Below are 4986 nucleotides of genomic sequence, written 5' to 3'. Positions count from 1 at the left end.
TGTGCATTTTGTTTTAAACTTTGATAACATATGCTTTTGTTAATTGCAGCACCCTGTATGCATTCGCGCAAGAGTTGGGTGCTCTCATATTTTTTATTGTAAGAATTTAAGCACCACCCTCCATTGTCAAGAATTGCTTAAGGGTGGCCATAAATTTATTAACCATAGTATTGTGACAAGGATAATGCGTTTGCTTGTGTGTACTTTGGTGGAGAAAACGGACATGCGCTGAAGTTCAACTTTATCCACAAAGGGGAAACTATGCAGGTCATTTGGGGAAACATCGCTGTGACTTTTCAGTTTCGCTTGTTAGCTTGAAAGAAGAAGTCATCGTGCAATATCTGGCCGAAAATTTCTAACTCATAAAATATGTTCATGTTCATGCATTCGCCATCATGATTGTTGTTGTTGTTGTAGCGATAAGGTTACTCCCCGAAGGCTTCGGGGAGTATTATCGGTGTGATGGTCCTTTGCCGAATACAGATCCGGCACACTCCGGTAACACAGCACCATTAAGGTGCTAGCCCGACCATCTCGGGAACGATTTATGTGGCCACATTAAACCTTCAGGCCATCCCTCCCTCCCCACCCCAAGTTCCATGAGGAGCTTGGGGTCGCCACGGCCTCGTCTGTTAGCGAAACAGGATTCGCCGCGGATAGGTGAGGTTGACAACTGGGTTTGGAGAAGCTATGTATTGCGCTGGCAACCTGAAGGGTTGCGCGACACAGCCCTTTGAATCTGGTATTTTGGTCGCCTCTTGCGACAGACATACCTACCGCGGGTATGTTCTGACCCCCTAACCCGCCATCATGATTCTGAAGGTTTGCCTGCCTACGACCTCTCGATGCTCCCCAGTCTCTTCTTAACGAAATTTTTGCAAATTTGCTGACCGTGGCTTCCGTAGCTGAAGAAGGGAGTGCTTTAACTGGTATGGGCCATAGAAATGTCTGTGCATGAATCCATTTTCTGTTTTGGACTATGGCAGTATTGGGATAGCTCTGATCAGCCTTCGCATATTTGCAGCCTTGTCTGGAAGACCTAGAAGGTTCAATGTGGTCATATTAAATCGTTCCCGAGATGGTCGCCCTTGTTACCGGAACGTACCGGATCTGCATCCAGCAAAGGACCATCAACATCGTCAGTCAACTGAAAAAAATAAAAAATACATGGCGCGATTTGCGTCGTGCTCCTTTTAATTTTTCCTACAAATTGGCGGGTTGTGGCCTTAATGTTTTAATGTCGACTCCGAACGGCATCTGGCGCAGATAAGTTTTCACTGAGAATATTTTCATGGGAGGAATATACTCGGAGTGTTTGCAAAATGACTGTTAGAAGAAAAGTTTTCTAAGCGGAGTCGCCCCTAGGTAGTGTCTGGCAAGCACTCCGAGTGCATTTCTGCCATGAAAAGCACTGAGTGAAAACTCATCTGCCTTGCATATGTCGTTCGGAATCGGCATAAAACAAGTAGGTCCCGTCCCGCCAATTTGTAGCAAAAATTAAAAAAAAAATATAAATAAATAAATGTAAGGCGCGATAACCTCCGAAGAGATCTAAGGCCGAGCTTCTCTTCCAATTTGCGTCGTGCTCCTCTTAATTTTCCCTACAAATTGGCTGGACGTGACCTACATGTTTTATGCCGACTCCGAACGGCATCTGCAGGGCAGATGAGTTTTCACTGAGAGCTTTTCATGGCAGAAATACACCCGGAGCGCTTCCCAAACACTGCCGAGGGGCGACCCCGCTTAAAAAAATTTACTTCTAATTGAAAAACCTTATTTCTAAAATTTTGATGTTACCTTGCCCGGGGTGTGACCCCCGACATACGGTGTGGTAGGCGGAGCACGCTACCATCACACAACGGTGGCCGCCACCGTACATGACGCATATTGGAAGAGAAGCTTAGCCTAAAATCTCCTCGGAGGTTATCGCGCCTTACATTTTTTTATTTATTAGCAGTGTAGGAAGGGTAAAACGTTATCTTCCAGTTGGTGTTTCTGCATGTGCTCGTCTAAAGTATGGCCGCCAATAGTGCTTTCAGGCAGAGGGTATCTAATGAGAAGAAATCAGTCGACTAAGCGCAAATACTCATATCAAATTGCATGGATGATGATTTCAGGGTGTCACGTCTAAATGCATACACTTGTTGACTTCCAGGGTCAAAACAGTCTACACAGATGGCTAAACAATGAAAATGGGAACTGAAGTTGGGCTGTACCCGAAGTATGTGCATGTCAAACAGTCATACGGACGTTCTGAGTTTGGCAGTGTCAACCAGACTGCTCCATGATAACACAGCCTCATAGACGAATGATCTTTGTTGACAGCCAGGCTACTTTTAAACCATTAAAGTCTACCCTCAGTGGCGTCCGTGTGGCATATTATTATCTGCCTTTTCTGGCTGTTGTTGTAACGATAAGGACAATCGCCGAAGCCCTTAGGGAGTGTTATCGATGTTGATGGTCCTTTTCCGGACGCAGATCCGGTACGTTCCGGTAACAAGCACCATTAAGGTACTAGCCCGACCATCTCGGGAACGATTTGGTATGACCACATGAAACCTTCCATAAGAAACTTGGGGTCGCCAGAGCCTCGGCTGTCAGGTTTTTTTTTTTCGCGGGCAGGTAAGGTTGATAATTGGGTTGGAGAAGCTATATATTGCGCTGGCAACCCCTTGAAAGGGTTGCGCTACAAAACCAATTGAATCAATTTGGAATTTCAGTCGCCTCTTACGACAGGCATACCTGCCGCGAGTATATTCTAAGCCCCCTAACCTGCTTGTCAAGAAAAGTTCTCAAGTATATATGTATAACTAATACATAGTTATCACCTGAGGCAAATCGAGAAATACACTATTAGGCCAACGAACAAGGTATAAATTAACCGCGGCTATTGTGTGGTCTCACGACGGTAACTAACGTCTATCGATGTCGATTCCAACATGATGAGTTAATGTTGAATGATGTAAAATTAATGTAAAATGAGTTAATGTCAATTGACTTTTGTTCTACTGATACTGTTACACGTCACTCTCACGGCCCTTATGGCCATGTTGGGATGGAAAGCGATAGAAGGTTGAAGTGCAGGCTACAGGAAGAAATAACTGAGCACATTCTGTATGGTGGCCTGCGATCGCGAAGTCAGGGTTTCAGCTATTACGGAGGCAGCATTGACATATCTCGCGGCAGCAATTATGCTATATATGATAGAATATAATTACTATATGCCAAGAGGACATACTTATTTTATAACATAAGTCCTGGTACCTAATATGGGTGTTTCCGTTTGGTATTTAAACAAATTCTGGTAACACTATGGACACACTTAGTCTATTTGAAGTCTTTATTGACCTGCCAACTCAACTTACCTAAACTGGTACAGTGAGGATACTTTTGGATGTCATTAAGGGTCTCTGTGATATTGCATCGACTACAGACAAAACGACACAGATTTCTGGGTGCAAGATTTTTCGACAAACTGTAAGGTCGTGGATCTAAATTCTTTATAGAAGGGTATCTTGGAATGACCTAAAAGACTCGACGTGGTCGTATGAAATCGCTTTAGTCGGACCCATAACCTGCAAACTGCTGTCAACTTCAGCAACACTTTCCAAACATTCTTGGCGGAACTCGGGATTTTTGGTGGTGCCGTGGTGGGTAAGTCCACTCTGGCTTGTAATAGTGCTTTTCATTACTCCTGTTCACTTAAAACTCATATGGATTAGAGCAAAGCTTTCAGGTGGACAAAGACACTTTGCGAGCTCAGAGCTTCCAGTGGGCAGCTCTTCAGTACCGCCAATAATATTGAAGTACCCTGCAACTAGTAGCTCTATGAGGTGGGGTTGGGTATGTTTAAATAAGAGTTTAGAAGCGCGAAACAACATTCCTGGAAAAGTTTCGTAAACGTAGAAGAGTGTACCGAGACCGCGAAGCTGAGGAAGATCCTCTCGCGGGATCCTGCTCTATAGGTGTTAAGGTAGAGGTAAGTTGAAGAAAAGTGGTATTTCACTTGCCTTTTTCATCGTATCTTATATAAGACGGTAATATCAAATTAATCCCGTCTGTCTTGGCTATAAGGTTAAACGACTGCATGGAAATTTGTGGCTTAGCTATACATATATGCGCTTATTGTGTGGACAATTATGTATAGCAAATAGCAGTAGATGGTCCTCGGAAGAAAAACAAAAAGCATAACAACAGCGGCAGATAGTATGGAATGCTATAAAAGCTTTACACATCAGTAAGTTGTGGGTTGATGCGTCCACTTTCCTCATATATCGGCAGCTGCTTGCGCCAGTAAGCCGTCTACAACTCATACTACAAACATCCATGCATATATATGTATATAGAAATATTCATTGATGTGTGTATGCATGTTAATTCTTGTAGCTCCTGAGCGCTCTCGACTATGCAATTCATTTTTTTAAAAACTTACTCCTCATGTCTCGTAAAGCATACGTCCTCACCCCCCTTGCATGTCCATGAAATGGGCCAAATCGGATTCATAGGGTTGCAAAGTTGTAAAAATAAACAAGCAAGGAAGGCTAAGTTCGGGTGTAACCGAACATAACATACTCAGCTGAGAGCTGTAGAGACAAAATAAGGGGAAATCACCATGAAGGAAAATGAACCTAGGGTAACCCTGGAATGTGTTTGTATAGCATGGATATCAAATGGAAAGTATTAAAGAGTATTTTAAAAGGGAGTGTGCCATAGTTCTATAGGTGGACGCCTTTTCGAGATATCGCCATAAAGGTGGACCAGGGGTGACTCTATAATGCGTTTGTACGTTATGGGTATCAAATTAAAGGTATTAGTGAGGGTCTTAAAAGGGAGTGGTCCTTAGTTGTATATTTGAAGGCGTTTTCGAGATATCGACCAAAATGTGGACCAGGGTGACCCAGAACATCATCTGCCGAGTACCGCTAATTTATTTATATATTCAATACCACGAATAGTATTCCTGCCATGATTCCAGGGGCCTTTCAT

This window comes from Eurosta solidaginis, chromosome 4, assembly GCF_040869045.1.
Source record: "Eurosta solidaginis isolate ZX-2024a chromosome 4, ASM4086904v1, whole genome shotgun sequence".
Taxonomy (NCBI): domain Eukaryota; kingdom Metazoa; phylum Arthropoda; class Insecta; order Diptera; family Tephritidae; genus Eurosta; species Eurosta solidaginis.
This window is presented reverse-complemented; position numbering follows the sequence as displayed.